Source organism: Euleptes europaea, chromosome 4 (genome assembly GCF_029931775.1).
Source record: "Euleptes europaea isolate rEulEur1 chromosome 4, rEulEur1.hap1, whole genome shotgun sequence".
In the NCBI taxonomy this organism is placed as follows: domain Eukaryota; kingdom Metazoa; phylum Chordata; class Lepidosauria; order Squamata; family Sphaerodactylidae; genus Euleptes; species Euleptes europaea.
Genome location: NC_079315.1, coordinates 56,959,041 through 56,977,785, shown reverse-complemented (window position 1 = coordinate 56,977,785; position 18,745 = coordinate 56,959,041).

Below are 18,745 nucleotides of genomic sequence, written 5' to 3'. Positions count from 1 at the left end.
TAGGATATAAAATCAATCAATAAATAAACTTTGTGCTTTGAAATACGTCAACAGTTGTCTCTGTATAGCTGAGTGGGGGAGCAAGCCTAGATGTTAACCTCTATTTGTCCTGGATCCACAGCCCTACCTATCTACCTGCCAATGTGAGTGGAATATTTCCCTCTGACCCTTATTGGGCATAATAGCAGGTATTCTGGTGCTATCTACCTATTGTTGGGGAGGGGGCTATAGCCTCTGTTTGTATGTTCCCTTCTGTCCTCTGTGTGTCTGTCATCCCTATTTGACCGCTCCCCCGTTTCCCACCTTTTTTGAGTTCGGTTGTCCCGAACCAAAAAACAGCTGAATCGGGGGAAATTCGGCTGTTTTTCAGTTTGGGACGTACCGAATCAACAGCCCTAATGATTATCATAAAGTGGGATGCTGAGCACAAACATGCCTGTTACTAAAACCCTTGTCATGCACATGTTGATGGCGACACTGAGTCACTATCTCCACTCAGTGTCCCAACATTGACAGCCTCCATATATAGGACCCATAAACAAAGGCAGCAAACCTCTGAATAACAGGGCAGGGAGGCAGCCACAGGAGAGGGCCTCCTCTATGCCCTTTTTGTTTGGCCCTCCATGGCAACCCCACTGGGTGAAACAGAATGCTGGACTAGATGAGCCAGTGGTCTGATCCAGCAGGCTCTACTTATGCTCATCCCACCTCATATGGTCCAGGAACTATCCAGCATAGCACCAAACTAACCATCAGACTGGTAGCGTTCTGCCTGCTCCTGAATGTCAGAAGTAATGTGGGTCAGATTAGGAAACTTTCCAGTATTTCTGAATGGGGAGATGCTTAGATCAGATCATCATTAGTAAATTTCCTAATGTGTGAAGGCAGAGGTCCCCTGGCCCATGAGGACTGACTCATTTTCAGACCTAACCTCCTAGCTGACTCTGCAAATTTCCCCCTTTAACCTATGAAGACAAAACTCTTACTTTCCTGCATTCCATCCCATCTTTACTTTAGCTTGCTTGGTATTGGAGTATTGGTTCATTTTATGAGACAGGCTTCATGTCACAGTTTTCAAGATACAGGTAAAAATATTCATTTTCAAACTTTGGTATTAATGAGATCTATATATATTATATTTTTCAACAAAGGCAGGTAGGAGCAACCTCAAAAGGGTATCCCACAACTATCAGTGAAGCCCAAATAACATGTGTGTGTGTGTGTGTGTGTGTGTGTGTGTGTAAATAAAACAAACACACAGTAGACTGAACAATTAAAGCAAGCTAAATCAAGTGAAGACAACAATCATATGTGTCACCACTACTTCAATTCATATTTTGACTTTAATGCACAGCACTGAAGTTTGTTTATGATTAATGGGTTAATTTAAATTTGCAAAGTTGTTGATGAATCACATTTTCATTGCTAGCTCATGAGATCAGAAAAAATGCTGATCTAGCAATTACACTGGGAAATCTGTTCCAAGAATATGCTCGATAACATAGCAAGACCACAGGCAGAAAACGGATTAACCTTAACTTTGGGGACAGAAAAGACTAGACTGAGACTGAACGAACATAAGAGCCTATCTATTAAAAATGTATAACTAGGGTTGCCAAGTCCCTCTTTCGCCACCAGTGGGATGTTTTTGGGGTGGAGCCTGAGGAAGACAGGGTTTGGGGAGAGGAGGGACTTCAATGCCATAGAGTCCAATTGCCAAAGCAACCATTTTCTCCAGGTGAACTGATCTCTATCGGCTGGAGATCAGTTGTAATAGCAGATCTCCAGCTAGTACCTGGAAGTTGGCAACCCTATATGTAACTAATCTTACCAAGCTGAGGGAAAACACCAGCATTTATAAGGAAACGTGTATGCTCTTAATTAGAGTTTGTTATTCAAGCATTATAAAAGATAGGAATTTGCCCCTCCTACTTTATGTCAGTTAATAGGCCAGCAAGTTGTATTTTTGATTTTTTTTTTCATGAATATCTGTGCAAGGACTGGCAAGGGGTGAAGAATTCATTGCCTCTGACAGCACAGCCCTAGCTTGGTGATAGGCAAGCCCTAGGTGTTCTGCCCTAGATGAGACAACGGCTCCAAACCCAGATGACTCACAGAGGTGAAGTTACTTCAGTTCACTTGTCTCGGCTGTATTCCAGCTGCTAAAGTAGAGGAGAGGCATCTGAGACAGGTATGCCCTCTGGCGGGGCAGGCAGCAAATTCTTCTCCAAGCACAGGTGTGTGTGTGCCTCTGCTAGTCTGGGGTCAGACCTCATTTCTCTCTGATTTAGGATTGGTAACGTGCCCTGAGGCTGCTTTCACCTCTGCTTTCTACACTTTCTCAGCTCCATCGCCCCTTGTTTACTTCAAGTGTGGCTGATCATGCTTCAGAGATGCCAGTAAGCAGTGTAAACTTCATTAACAGAAAGGCATATAGCTAGGCTTGCCAGCCCCGTAGCTCCACCTGCAGGAGCTTTGCGGGGCCCGCGGCTGCGGCATTTTCATGCACCCCACGCAACGCGCCTACATCGCTTCCGGATTTACCCGGAAGTGACGTGGACGCTCCAGCAATCTTGGCGAAACTCCATGGTGCCCGCCGGCCCTCAGCTGGTTGACAGGTAGCCCGGTGGATTGGCAGGATATTACCCACCACCACCCACCATATAGCTCACTCTTAGAATGGATTCATGCAGTACTATGTTAGATCCAGCCAGCTTTCCCACTCTCTCTCACCACATTCCTCTTTAAGTTACAGCCCCCATCTCACATGGCTTTTGTGCATACAGGCCTCATGATTCTCAGCATAGCCTTTTTGGGTGGTCAAAGAGGATGCCTCCTTCCTTTTTCACCAACAGAAAAGTTGGATGGATCCAGCCCACTGAGTGCATCTATGAGGCAGAAAGGTGGCATATAGATTCACTATTTTATTCCATGGCAGTCACCTCATAATGTAGCTCAACTAGAATTAGGATGTCAAAGAAGTTGAGCATGTTGAGAAACATGCATTGGAAAGCTTTTCTTGTGTTATGTGTTAAGTCCGCCTTTTTCAAACCATTTACTAGCTCTTGATGAAGGAGCCCTAGAAATCAACCTGAGCATACAGCTGCTCACATTCCTGACATACTGGCTGGGTAAATCTGGCTCTGACTTCAACCACAAAACTTAGCCTTTGGTCAGTCACTGCTTGTTAGCAAAAGACATGGCTCATGGAAGGCGCTGCTGATTTTAATGCCAACTTAAAGTGGACCATTCTGGATCTCACAGGATTTCAAATTGTGAAGGAAAGGAAGTATATAATAACACTGCAAAAATGTATAACAGGCTCAGCTCTCAGAGATACTTCAGCCGGGCTAGCAGCAAAGCCAAGAAAGAAGAGCAAAGGTTAGGCTACGTGAGTTACTCACTTCTGTTACCTGATCAGGCACAGTGCAGTAAATTGTGAGGCTCTGATTTTTACAGAGAACATGTTCAAAAATTAAACCCACCTTGCTCACAATGTTCGTTTTCTCTTAAGTTGAGCACTTGTGAAGACTTGTTCATAATGTGAAATGATCAGTATTTTGAATAGTTTTGCGACTGCAAAGCTGACAGCACTGAGCATGGCAGCTGACCCAGTAGTGCAGCTGGATTGCCTCTGTCTCGATGTCATTACATTTTGAAGGTATGTTCTGCTTTTGCATCTGCACATTATGTCATCAGTCAGAAGCAGCCATCATGTTGGAAATGCACAGAATGAAGTGTGCTGAACTATGGTTCCAAGGGAGCAGTTTGAGAACTAACAACACATTTGCAGTCCAGCTTGGAACACTTGATAGGAAACAGGAAGGCAACATGGTCAAAACTCAAATATTAGAGAGACAAGCCATGTAGCTCCCCCTAGGATACACACAGAATCAAGACTACCAAGGAAAGCACCTCTTTTGCAAATTGTGAGAGTGTGTCAGGTCAGGTATGGGACAGGGCAACTGTGGGAAATCCTTGTGAGAACAAAGTAGAACAATTGTAAGTGGTTGATAAAGAAAGGTTCTGGTGCTTACCCAGAGCCTTGGTTGTGGCGCCGGGCCGGGGAGGAAGCGGAGGGGCATCCAAAGGGCAGGGCCCCTCAGGACACGTGCACACATGGCTGTGGCCAGCAGCACGAGGCACAAGGACTTGTGCCTGAGTCCAGGAGGGGCTTCTCCAACCGGATTGGCCCATAAGGTTTGAATGGGCCAATCAGGAGGAGCCTGCTGCCAGCGGGGAGGTTTGGACGAAGGAATGAGGTTTTCACTCTAGTCCACCTCCTCTGCATAAAAAGGGAGCCGGCTGAAGGCAAGACGCATTTTGCTGCGGGACATCGTTGAAGGAGCAGGAGAGCAGGGCAGCCGGCCATAGCGAGCAGTGATCGAGGCGAGTGGCAGAAGCAGCGATCGTGGCGGAGGCGGTGCCCTTTGAAGCGGCAGCCGAGCGGGCTGCGGAGTGGCGGTCAATCCCTGCGGTGACAGCTAAGCAGCATGCGGGTTTTTGGAGGAGGCAGCTGAGCGGGCTGCGAAGGAGCGGGGGGCATAGCGAGCCTCGGCTTCGGGGCAGGGGAGAGGAAGAGTGGCTGAAATCACTATAGGCACGCTGAAATCCTTACTCTTCCAATCCCCGAGCCCTCTAGGCGTTGACAGAGGGGTACTTAGGAGCTAATCATGTCCCTCAAAAGGAAGCCACAGACCACAAAACCCCAGGGACCAACACCCTGCACCAGGGGTCGGGCAGGTGCCCCCTGGAGATCCTGGGAACACCTGGCCCCCCAGCGACGGGGTTCAGGGCAAGGAGTCAATGGGCTGAGTACCCGGGCCAGGGTTGCTCTGGCTCAAGGGCATGAGGAAACGCCACGGAGGCAGCTAGGCGCCACAGCAACACCAGTTCCCATTGAGGGGCCAGGCGTGTCTCCCATTCAGGGAAGGGCCACCCTGCAGGGGTTATCCACAGCTGTGGAACAGCTGGCCTAGCGGGTGGAGTGCCTGGGCTCTGGCAGGGCAGCAGAATCGGAGTTGGCAGGCCCTAACAGCGGCCCCACTCAGTGGACCCGCAGGCGGGCCAGTGCCCATAGCAGACGCAGAAGGGGTACGTCATTGGAGTCAGCCAGCCCTGATCGTAAGAGGCAGTGTTCATCATGGAAATCTGGACCCACACGTAAGAGGGGGCGTTCTTGGCATGCAACCAGGCGTGCAGCGGACAGCAGCCCAGATGGTGAGCATTCCCCTGGGGGTGATTCTGGAGGCATCGGGGAGGACTACTGGGTGGCTGCAGCACACATTCCTGGCCTGCCCTCTTGGGATCTCCATGGACGTGCCAATCTGGGGTCCCGGGAGAGACAAGGGTGGTATGGGATGAGGGCAGAGTGGCTAAAAAGGCCATATTGCCACCCCATTTTGGAGATGAGGAGGACCCCCCCCCCCACGGAATACATCTATCCAGGGACTTAAGGGAAGACATTCTCAATGGCTATTATGTCAACTTTTTTGCGTTAATAAAACCAGAGGTGGAGGAGGGACGGCGGTCACATTCCACTTCAAAAGAAAAGAGGAAGGAACATGACCGAGCAAGCAACACGGACCGGTCACCCACGGGGAGACTCAGTAAATTATGCCATCCCCCTGGAACTCTGCTCAGTAAAATATCAGTCATTTGATCAGGCCATAGAAATTGTTAGAGTGTGTGGCCCTGGTGCCTTAATGGCAAAATGTGATATCCAATCAGCCTTCCGCTTGTTGCCAGTCCACCCAGCAGACTTTTGCTTGCTGGGGTTACAATTCCAGGGCCAGTGGTATATTGACAAAGCAATGCCCATGGGATGCTCGGTGGCATGCACCGCCTTTGAATCCTTTAGTACCTTCCTAGAGTGGGCCACCAAGAGCAGGTCTGGGCATCAGCACATCACACATTACTTAGACGACTTCCTGTTGGTAGGCCCGGCCGGGTCTCAGGTTTGCCAATCTGCTTTAACGTCCTTTATGGATTTGGCCCATGAGCTGGGGGTCCTGCTGGCAGCAAACAAGACCAAAGGACCTGCTTGCAGGATGACATACTTAGGGATAGAAACTGACACAGTACAGGGCACATCCTGCCTACCAGAGGAAAAATTGTTGGCACTGCAGGCATTATTAACGCTTATGCTACGCAGGAGGAAATGCACCTTGCGGGAAGTCCAGGCAGTCATCGGGCATCTCAACTTTGCTTGTAAAGTGATTGCTCCAGGCAGGGCTTTCTGTGCTCGTTTAAGCAGAGCCACGGTGGGAATTAGAGCACCACATCACCACATACGGGTGACTAGTGAGATGAAGGAAGATTTGCACACCTGGCTTCAATTTTTGGGCAGCTTCAACGAAATAGCATTATGGCAGGACATCTCTGATATGGGGCTTGAGTTGCAGGTGCAATTGGATGTCTCTGGAAGTGTTGGGCTCAGACTGTTCTTCAAGGGGAAGTGGTGCGCGCAGCCTTGGCCCAGCCATTGGACACAAACAAGATTGGTGAGGGACCTCACCTTCTTGGAACTGTTCCCGATAGTCGTGGCAGTGGTGATTTGGCAGGACCACTTTAAAAATAAGCGCTTCAGGTTTTGGTGCAACAACCAAGCTGTCGTGCAAGTAGTCAACCATCAAACTTCTAAATCCAGTTGGGTCATGCGCTTAGTGAGGAAATTTGTGCTAACATGTTTATCGGCTAACATTTCTTTTATGGCTCGCCACGTGCCGGGTGTGGATAACAGTATTGCGGACTCACTGTCTCGCCTCCAGCAGGTTCTGGGCATTGGCGCCAGAGGCGGACCCATCACCAGAAGCGTTTCCTGTAAAATTGGGAATGGACTATAATACAAGGAGTGTACATGTCGGTATCACCAGCCACGTTCCGGGCCTATGCATCGGCAGCCAAGAGATTTTGGCCTTTTCTGCAGCTGAGGGCGGGCAGGAGTGCTGGCCAGTTCCGGATCTTCTAGCACTGCAATACTTAGCACAATTGAGAGAAAGGGGCTGCGCGGCCAAAACAATAACAAGACCCCTATGCATCATACATGGCACAGCGGGCAGTCATGGGATGGAAAAGAGGGCTCCCAAATACCAGGGATGAGCGCAGGCCACTCACGGTTAACGTCCTGTCCGGCTTGACAGATGCGTTGGGGCACATTTGTTGGTCAGACTTTGAAGTTTTGCTTTTTAAGTCTGCATTTACGTTGGCATTTTTGGGGGCCTTACGAGTAGGCGAGTTGGTCCCTGGTTCAGCCAAGGACCTAACGGACAGGGCAATACGGTTGGAGGACATCGGCTTATACAGGGGGTCTTTAGCAGTAAATATACGGCGATCCAAAACTGACCAGTGGGGGGCGGGGGACCAAGTCCAGCTACATGAAACAAGGGGGGCACCCTGCCCGGTAACAGCCCTGTGGGACTACCTGAGGGTAAGGCCGCTCCATGCGGGGGTTTTGTTTGTTCACCAGGATGGAACATTGTTAACACGCTACCAGTTTGTAAGGGTATTCCGGCGGGGCTTGGAGTTGTTGGGTCTGCCTGCCATGGAATTCGAAGTCCATTCCTTTCGAATTGGAACACCACAACAGCAGCAGAATGGGGTTTGCCAGCTGAAGGGATCCAGGACATTGGCAGGTGGCATTCCAACGCATATAGGGGTTATGTCAGGCCCCACCTTGGTATATATCAACCTGTTATTCTTTAAGTTACAGCCAAGCGCGTCAAACGGATCTGGCTGGTGGGCCACAGCATTGTTTATTGGGCCAGCAGGTGTGCATCGGCATCCAGATGGGGCAGGAATCTGGGCCTCGATGAAGCGTTGCACATTTTTGGGATGGGGCAGGGAGGCATGCTATGGGCAGCATTGCTCCCTAAACTGCTGGTGGCGGCCCAGTAGCATGGTGCACTGGACGCGTTGGTTGTCCATCTGGGTGAAAACGATTTGACATGGCAGAAGGGAAAAAACTTGTCTGAAGCAGCTTCAGCTGACCTCAGGAGGCTGGCGGCATTGTTCCCCACGACTTTAATTTTTTGGTCTGATATGTTAGAACGTCGCATGTGGAGGGGGCATTTAACCCTAAAAAGGTTGACCTGGCAAGGCAGAACACCACCGCAGCCTTTGGACGGATAGTCCTTACCCTGGGTGGGGCAATTTCCCCCCACTGGGATATTTCATTTCGACAACTGGCATTGTTCAGAGGGGACAGTGTACACCTATCAGAATGGGGTAATGATCTTTGGTTATTTAGCATTCGGCATGGCCTATTGGCAAGGCTGCAGCTATGAGGCATTGGTGAGAGCAGGTTGGGGGCTCAGCCCCCACTCGGCTTTTTGGCGGGAGGAAGCATTTGGGCTGGATCAATTTGGGTAAGGTGGTCAGCGAACCCCCTTTTACAGCAGTTGGGATCCCAATAAGGGATTAGGAAGTGGCAGGCCATAAGGCCCAGCGTGAGGGAGGATCACATTAGGCCACTTCCTAGGCGGCAGGGGTATCACCAAGCGGCACATGCCCTGGTGATCCCTGGTACTGCCGTTCCTACACACTCCCAGCGGGACCGCTGGAAGCAGGCAGCACATCAGGCCGCATTGGGGGCCGGCTGATGTACGGGATCCAGCCCATATGTCAAGCCAATGTTTCATAGCTGTTGTAAAGTTGAAAGTTGTGGCCAGTTACATTCCACTTAAATCTAAATTTTCATATCACTTATAAAATTCTCTTTATACTTGCATTGTTGTATGGTGTTTATTTGAGACCGAAGCTTCCTACGTCGTAGCCCTGGAACTGCAAACAGTGAGCCTTGGGGGGGGGGGTAGTATTTGATGATGCTGCTCCCAGTTTTTGATCCAATTGCAATTTGAGTATTCCTTTATTTGCCAGCATTTATTTGCCAGCAAGACGACTCAGAAAGTAATGGCATGTCATTAGCACTGCTGGTGCTGGAGATCCTGAGATAATCTATATCCACATTTACAGGCTGCATTCATTGTGCAGCAACCAAGACTTTATGACCACATACACAAGTAGTATCAGATCTGTTCTGAATTTAATGATAAAGTGTCCATTGTTAGCCCAGGAAACTTTCTAACCACCATGCAAAATGCTTTATTTCACCCTATAGCAGGGGTGTTGAACTCATTTGTTACGAGGACTGGCTATGACATAAATGTCACTTGGTTGGGCTGGGCCATGCCTCGCCAGCCCAGATCGGGTGCGGGGTGGCTGCCTCAGCTGGTGAGCCCACAGCGGACTCGCCAGCCCAGACTGGGACTGGGGGAGGTGGCTGTCTCAGCTGGCTTGCTGGCCGGATAAGAGCTCTCAGGGGGCTGGACACCCCTGCCCTATAGGTTCCCTGGGGAAAGTTATTGGTAGTGACTATTATAGTAGCAGGGATAAAGAATGGATTCTTGAAACAAAATGGATCGAGTGGGATGAATTCAGCCATCCTCCACAGAGCCTTCCTCCAACTTAAGTGGTTCTTCCTCCAATAAAAGAGTCACTTAATTGGAAGGAAATGCCCCTTGGACTGGAGAAAGGAGTGAGGAGATAGGGAGTGGGACCCCATTGACTTAAAAAAAAAATGTGCGTGGGTTCTACATTCCTATAGCAAATACTATCTAAGAAAAGTTGCAAAACAATCATGCTAAGCACCTTTTGCCCCTTTGCTCCCATAACTTTGATTTGTTGTTGACTTGCAAAATACTTAAAGATTAGAGGCAGAGGCACGAGACAACTGCATATCCTATGAGTCAAGGATTTTTCAAATTCTCAGCACAAATAACACAAATGCATTTCCATTCTTTTTCTGTTAATATAAGAAATTTCAATTAAAGCAAGTACAAATTCTCCATGGGAGGATTTAATATTTAGGTTTAAATTCAGTAGCCAGTACAAGATTAGGATAGATTTCAAGGTAACTTTGCAGTCCAAATCATTCTTTTTTCTCCTCCTCCTCCTCCTCCTCCTCCTCAGCCCAGTACAGTCTCAGAGCAAAGTCAAATAAAGTTGTTATTCCTACTTCAGTTATTTAAAAAGACGAGAAAGGCATATGATTGTGAAAACAGTATTTTCACAGAGTGGCTCTTGAGCTGAACAAAATGTCTTATTTCTTATATGAACAGTCCAAATGCACATCTGATTTCTCTCATGCTGACAAGTTTGATAATGAAGTTTCCATGGACACTTCTCAAACGCAGCAGGGGAACAAATCAAATCAAACCTGATGGAAATGTCGCAAAATACAATATTGAATTAGTTAATGGACTGATAAGAGACAAATCCAGCTATGCTAAATAATAACCAAATATTCAACCAAATATTGAATAAATAACCAAATAGTGAAGAGTCCTTAACATTACACTTGAACTTCAAAGGTGAATAAATATTGTAGGTTTACTAGATTTACATTGGCACTCTGCAGCATGAGGTGAAACTCCTTTGATTTCAATGGACCTAATTTCCCATTTCGGTCAGTATCCTTAGATCTATAGACTAACGGAATTCTTGCTGTGGAGGAACAGGTCTTGGATACTTCTGCTGCATTGTTGTGATGACTGAATTTACTGCTCTTCAGTGTTGGAAGGCAAACACTTCTATTACTCAAAGCCAGGTCTCTGTACAACAGAAATATGGAAATGTCACTACAGCTAATGTCTGGTCTCGGGAAGGATGTCTCCGGGGGGAGGGATCCTGAGGCCGAGGAGAAAGCCTAGGTCGATCTTTTGGCCCTAAATCGCGGCTTTTCCCCGCTGGAGATCTGGAAAACTCTCTTTGTCGAGAGGCGACTCTACGCTCCCTTTCCCGACTGGCTCGATGAGGCGGCGAGGCAGAGCGCGAACGATCCCGTCGCGGCTCGGGTGAAGTTGGGGGGGATGACGGTTTGGATTTCTTTCTCTTTGGCCTGTCTCCCGACTTAACTGCTGCCTGGGGCCGCTTGTCAGGCTTCTTTTGAGGGGGTAGGGAAGAAGCCCTCACCCACGGTTCCCCTGTAACAGGTTTTGGGGGACATGGCACTGAAACAACGGAAGGTGGCCGTTCAGTGTGAGAGGAAGTAGAAGGTTGGGGCTCCAGAGCCTTTTCCCATAAGGCCGCCTTCAATCTAACTTCCCTGCCTTGACGTGCCTTAGGTGTAAAAAGAGCGCAGGCAGAACAAGCGGCCGTTATATGCCCTTCTCCCAGGCACATAAGACATTCCTTATGCTTGTCATTTTTACCCATTTTAGTATTTTACAAGTCGCACAGTTCTTAAAAAGTGCCCCAGAATATTTCGTTTTATTCTTATCTTTATCCTTTTTATCGTTATCCATATTCTCCTCAGGAATAAGTGCTGTGAGGAGACGAAACAGCTGAAGAATTAAGCTCCTCTCTCCGCAGCGGCAGAACGAGAACTGAGGGAGAGGCGCCCCCTACCCCCTCGATCAGGTACTGTTTGGGCGGGAAAATGACAGCCCTGAGCTGGAGGGGGGAGGGGTGCACCCCTATAGCTATCCAGCTGAAGCTAAAGCTAGAAAAATCTTCCGTGGCTGGCCTGTGCCCTCGCACAGTCCCATGTGGGACTGCACAGAAGCCACGAAGATGAAATACCGGTTCCTAGATCCCCTTGAATTTCTGAACCATGAGTAGAAAACACTCCCACTTGCACCACTGTTTCCCACCTCTCATTCCCCTGAGCATCCTGTGTGACTGATGATGAGGAACAGTGGAAGCTTGTGGACAAAATGCCACATGGTACAGGGGCAGAAGTAAGGAGGGAGCATTGGACAAAACTCCCTCCTCCCTCTTGCAAAGGAAAACCTTAGTTTGTGCCTCTACCTTCTCTAAAATGGAGGAAAGGAAAACTATGAAAGGTGAGGTTTAAATGAAGTAAACACATAAATAATACATAAATAATCTTTCTTCAAGGCATGCCAGGGGCCTAGCATTATTTATTTATTTATTTACATTACTTATAGTCTGACTTTCCTGTTGGGACTCAAGGCAGATTACACAGAAAAGGTTATTAAAATAAGTAGGGTGGAACATCCAAAATTAAATGTGTGTTAAGTGCCATCCGTCAAGTTGCTTCCGACTCATGGTGAACCAGTGTCCTCCAAAATGTCCTATCATTAACAGCCTTGCTCAGGTCTTGCAAACTGAAGGCCATGGCTTCCTTTATAGAGTCAATCCATCTCACGTTGGGTGCTGCCTTCCACTTTTCCTAGCAGCATTGTATTTTCCAGTGACTCTTTTCTTTTCATAATGTGGCCAAAGTACAATAGCCTCAGTTAAGTCATGTTAGCTTCTAGGGAGAGGTCAGGGAACTTCTAGGGACAGTTTAGGGATGACAGAAAACTAGGCCTAAGTTTACTGCTGATAAGTTCCTCATTGGCTAGCTGAACGGCTCCAGAGGGAGGGGCTGCAAAGCGAGGGATCCCTGCTCCTAGTAAGCGATCCTCTGGGTCTTGGAACATAGGGAGAAAGGAGGCCCTGCAGATATGAGGGACAATGGCCATGAAGGGCTTTGTATGTGGTAGCTAATATCTTAAATTGAATCCCATTAGCTTGTGGGCAACCAATGGAGTGACTGCAGAATGCAAGTAATATGCATGCTTGTCCTTCTCCAGGGCCTCCAGGGCAGGTCTAGGGCTGCGGCATCCTCCAGGATTCCCTGTGTTTTGATGTGGTCCATAGGGAATGCCTCCATTGAATGAAGGGGGAGCCACCCTCAGACATTGCTCCATCTTGCTCCCAATAATAGCAGTAAGGTTCATACTTTAGCTAATTACTGGTTTAGAGTATAGGAAATTAGATAGATTTTGTCTAAATAAGGAATAGTATTTTGAGACATACCAAATTTGAGAAACCATTGGTATAGGGCAGTAAACATCTCTTATTTAGAATATGTAACATATTGATCGAGATCAATCTCAGCTCAAATTCCACTTTCCAACAGAAATGGAATAAGGCTTTGGGCTATGCAACTCCAGACATGATTCTAATTTTCCAGTATGCTTGCTATTCAAAAAGAACATAATGCAACCGATACATCAGTAGCATCTCACACCTCTTAAATTAGTTAAGATTTACAAATCAAGTACAGGTCAGTGTTGGTATTAGATTCAGATTCAGACACCTTTATTGGCATAGTAAAATAGCAACACAAACAACTGACCAAAACTCAGCCATCAAGTTAGTGTTGGTATTATAAAAACCCTAACACTGACTGTATACCTATGTGGTGATGGGTCCCTGTGCAAAAGAGTTTTGGGATAAATTCATTAAAATGACAAAATTTGGACTTAAAGTAGATCTTCCAATCTTAAAACCAGAAGTATTACTTCTTAACTTTGTCAATGGTGTAAAAAAATCTTGGTAATTCACTTAAACCTAATTACCACAGCACATTTGGGTTTTGCAACATTTTGGAAGCAACCCACTTTTCTGAACATGTAATTATGGAAAGGGAAATTAAAAACAATGATTAAATTAACTTGTTTTCAGCATGGAAAGAGTATAAAATATACTGAGAGATTGTGATTATGGATGAATTTAGATACAAATCTTTAATTCTTAAAAAAAAAACATCCTCTTTTATTCTTTTGTTGTTATAAGAAACAAGTGTATATCTGATTTATGGTATCATAAAAATATAAAAGAACTGGGCTAACTCAGAAACCATGTAATTTAATATGAACTGCTGACTTTTATTGTTTTCCTCAAATATATGCAAGAATCCACATTATTTGTCTGCCTCTCTCTCCTGTCATCTGTAACGTGTTATTGCTCACTGCTTTGAACCTTCTAATATTTTGCACAGTGTTACCCACAACGTTTCTGCCCCTTGCACTCCTTTTCTACATCTAGCAATATGTACTATAATTTGTAAGTGCTAAGTGCAGCATCCACATCACTTCCCCTACCTGGAGAAGGGCAGATCTGTAGCCACATTGTGTTTCTCCTTGCTTCTAACAATGGCTGTTTGTTCTCAGCTTTGCCTGCACCCTGTCTTCCCAAAGAAGGTATTTCCTGAGAGAAAAATACCTGACAGAGATCATCTTTCTATGTTCTGCACTCACTCACTCACAGGCTTTCTACCCCCACTAACAACAGATTCAGTCAGATAAGGGGAATGAAAAACTGGCAGAGCTGAATTTCTCAGATAATGCATCTGGTCAGGAATCCTCACACAAGACAGCTTTGCTGTCAAAATTTTAGAAATGGAATAGGAGTAAAGCCAACAATCTCCTAGTCCTAATTTCATTTCCATTTACAACCTTCTCCCCCATTGCAGCACTGGTACCTAAGAAGTCCCTCTATTGTCTCAACTGCTGTGAATATCCAAAGCTGCTTTATACCAAGTAGGACCAACTAACTGAGTACTGGCTATTTCAATGAGCAGCAGCTGTTCAGGGTTTCACACAGAAAGATCTTTCCCTATACGAGCGTTTTTTAATACGAGAGGCCTGGGATTGAACCTACAGTCTTCATACAAAACCAGTGCGGTGTAATGGTTAGGGCTGCCAACTTCCAGGTACTAGCTGGAGATCTCCTGCTATCACAACTGATCTCCAGCTGAGAGAGATCAGTTCACCTGGAGAAAATGGCTGCTTTGGCAATTGGACTCTATGGCATTGAAGTCCCTCCCCAAACCCCACCCTCCTCAAACTCTGCCCCCAAAACCTCCCGCCGATGGTGAAGAGTGACCTGGCAACCCTAGTAATGGTTAGAGTATTGAACTAGGATCTGCGGGACCTAGGTTCAAATCCCTACCCATGCCATGGAAGCTTTCTGGGTGACTATGGGCCAATCACACACTCTTTATCTAACTTACCTTACAGGATTGTCATGAGGATAAAATGGGGGAAAGGACAGCAGCGTAAGCTTGTTTAAATCCCCACTGGGGAGAAAGGTGGAGCATAAATGATGTTTTCATTGTATCACTGAGCTAAATCTCCAGTTTAGGATATGCATACATACGCTGAGATCTTGGATTTACATCTTCACAGAATGAGTGAGTGAGGATTGGCTTGATCAGTAGCATAAAAGGATGTGTGAGGGGATTTTGTTTTTAGCCCAGTGCAAGTTTGTTTTTTCAAAAAAAAAAAAAATCTGCTGCCCCACATCTTATCTTATCTAAGTAGAATTGCTCAGCATTTTAAATTGGTATAAATATTTCTACTGATAAATGACTGCATCTCCTGGATGGCAACTATGAAAATCTTAGTGCCATCTGTTCATTCAGTTTGATGTCTGTTGATGTCTATGGAGAAATCATATCATGTGTTGGGAGTGTGTGTGTGTGTTTTTAATGGAAGAGTTAAAAATGGTTAAGGAAAAAAGAGAAACTGTCTGAGTAAGAATATATTCTAATCCCTTTAGGCTGAAAAGGATGTGAGGTGGGGAAAGGGACTGGGATAACAAAAAGAATATCGTTTGACAAGAGTAAGAGTGATTGATGATAGCAACAACTGCTGATCAGTGCGAAACAAGAGACATAAGCTAGGTATTTTTGGCACAGTGGATGGAGTCCTCTTTTGTGTGAAGAAAACAAGGAATGTGTCCCAGCAGGATTGGAGCTTCTGCTACTGAGGCAAGAACTTTATATACTGCCCAGCCAATCAGAAAGCTGTGCTAGAGTCACATGATGCCTGACAAATTATTGCAATAACTAGATACTTTTTTATCCAGTTACAGCAGTTAGGACAGTCTTAGAACAAATTGGCACTCAATTTGTTCTTATACATATGGTAAATTTCTGATTTTAAAAAATATTGCTATTGAAAGGAGAAACGGTCTTCTTTTTTGTTAAATATTTTCTGTTGCTGTTGCCTAACCTTACTCTTCAAAAAAGATGGACTTTGCCATTGAGAAATGACAGAATAATTACCTCATCAGGCCTCTTTCCTCCCTGCTCCCGCTTAGGCAGATGGCATAAGAAAATAATAGGCTGTGTCTATTCACCTCAGACCCTGCCTTTCCTGTGATATACATTCTTGTAAATCACAGTCATGCTAGGAAAAGACAGTCATGCTAGGAAAAGTTGAGGGCAGCAGGAAAAGAGGAAGACCCAACAAGAGATGGATTGACTCAATAAAGGAAGCCACAACCTTCAATTTGCAAGATCTGAGCAAGGCTGTCAAAGATAGGACATTTTGGAGGACTTTCATTCATAGGGTCGCCATGCGTCGGAAGCGCCTTGACAGCACTTAACACACACACACACAAATGAAGGCAATGAATGATATTTCAGATTACACTCTTAGTGTGATCCCATGCAGAGTTACTACAGTCTAAGCTCATAGATTTCAAAGGGGTTTGAATGGGGTAACTGGGTTAAAATGTCAGGTTTGAAGTCCCACTCCATCATGGAAGCTTGACGGCTTTCCTTGAGCCATCACTCTCTCAGGCAAACTACTCAACAGGGTGGTTGCTGTAGGGGTAAAATGGATGAGGGAGAACAATGTTGTAAGCCTCTCAGGGTCCCCATTGGAGAGAAAAGTGGAGTATAAATGCACGCATCAGTATGTTATCACTTATATGGTTACCTTTGCAGAGCCTTCAGAACAGGGTGGGCTAAAAACCAAGAACTGGATTCAGATGTTTTGTTCCATTAAAGGTGAAGCCTTCCTCTGGTGCAAAGAACCCTGGATCCAACGTTCAGTGGGATCTGAGTGTGGTTTCTTATTTGTTAGGCAATCCAGGGAGCTTGGTTGTATGACCGGAATGTTGGAGAACTTCTGGCATTCTCCAATCTTATATTCTTGGACAAGGTGCTTAAGCGGGTGGTTGTTTCTCAGCTCCAGGGGTCTTAGAAAAGACTGATTTTCTGGACTATTTCAATTTGACTTCAGGCCAGAGTTTGGAACAGAGACTGCTTTGGTCGCCTTAGCTGATGACCTCTACTGGGAACTAGACGAGGGATGTGATCCTGCTAGTTCTGCTGGATCTCTCATCGGCCAATACTATCAATCACAGTATCCTACTGAGCCACCTCTCAGCACTAGAACTGGGGGGGGGGCATCGTGTTACAGTGGTTCAAGTCCTATTTTGTGGAAGTGGTCTCAGAAGGTGATGCTGGGGGATTCCTTCTTGGCCCCATGGGAATTGACCTGTGGGTCTCCAGAGTTCAATCTTATCCCCCATGCTATTTAATATGAAGCCTTTGGGAAAGGTCATTAGGAGTTTTGTGCTGCAATGTCACCAATATGTGGATGATGCCCAGTTTTACGTTTCTTTTCCACTTAATGCCAAGGATGCTTTTGTTGTTCTGAACTGGTGCTTGGAGTCAGTAGTGAGCTGGATGAAGGTAAACAAGCTGAAACTTAATCCTGACAAGATAGAGGTCCTCTGGGTTTGTAGAAAAGCAGACCAGGGACTTCAGACCTCTCCTGTCTTGAATAGGGTTATACGCCCCTTGGAAAACCAGGTTCACAGCTTAGGAGTGCTACTCAACACAGCAGTCACCTTAGAAAACCAGGTGGCTGTGGTTGCCTGGCATGCTTTTGCCCAGCTTCAGCTGGTGTATCAGCTAGGTCAGTCAGACCTAGCCACAGTGATCCATGCCTGAGTTACATCTAGACTGGACTACTGCAATGTGCTCTTCTTGGAGCTACCCTTGAAGAGGGTTTAGAAGTTGCAGCTAGTGCAGAAGCTGCAGCTAGGCTGTTGTTTGGGGTCAGCTATAAGGAGCATGTGACCCCAATATTACAGCAATTACACTAGCTACCAATTTCCTCCTGAGCCCATTTCAACATGTTGGTTTTGACCTTTGCCCTACATGGCTTGAGACCAGGGTGTATCAAGGACTGTCCCATATGTTCTTGTCTGGGAATTAAGATTGCAGGGAGAGGCCCTCCTGACTATCCCATCAATCAAAGAAGCTTGTTTGGTGGGTACATAAGAAAGGACCTTTTCAGTGGCAGCCTCATGATTGTGGAACAACCTCCCCAGGGAGGTGCACCTGGGTGCCTCACTTTTAATCTTTAGGAGGCAGCTGAAGAAGGTTTTATTTAGGACTGCATTTGAGTAAAGCAGTCCTATAAGCTGATTTTAAATTTTGGTTTTATGCTTTTTGTGTACTCTTTTTTATTAATATGGTAATCTGCCTTGATATCCGTAAGGAAAAAAGATAGCTCATAAGGATTTTAAATAAATATTTAATGCACCCAATTGCAAATATTTCCAATCTTAAAGATCTGTTTCCTAGCATTGTCCCCCTCTCTCTCATACACGGAAAGGTCAGATGGGGGTAGGAAGTAAAACAGACTTGGAATCCTCTTCAGAACAATCCTATGCAGCAATGGGGAGGATGCTTGCTATGACAATATATTTCAAAATGGCTTGTAGTTTATTTCTCTATTTTGTGAGAGGTCCAAAGTTTGTGCAGATGAACCATAATGAATAGTTAAAATGACACGTCCTCCCCTCCTCCATCCACCCACATCTTTTCATTGGAAAAGCCAAAGACTCTGTACTTGACAGGAACTTGAAATGTTCCCTTGCACAGCTTATATCTTGCCTGTCAATAAGATTTAAATATTTTAGCTACTGACAGTTTGGCGTGTTTTTTGCTGATTACAGCGTGATGATGTGAGTTTCCTAACTGTGACGGGTCTTATTCAGGATAGTGCAGGTTCCCTGTTTCCCATCTTTGGGCCTTTCATCATGCTGGTTTAATAGCCGACTTACTTAACTGCCATGAAAAGTAGTATAAGAACAGCCCCTTTGTGCATTATCAATGGGGGCTTTGGGATCTCTCCTGCTCTGTGTT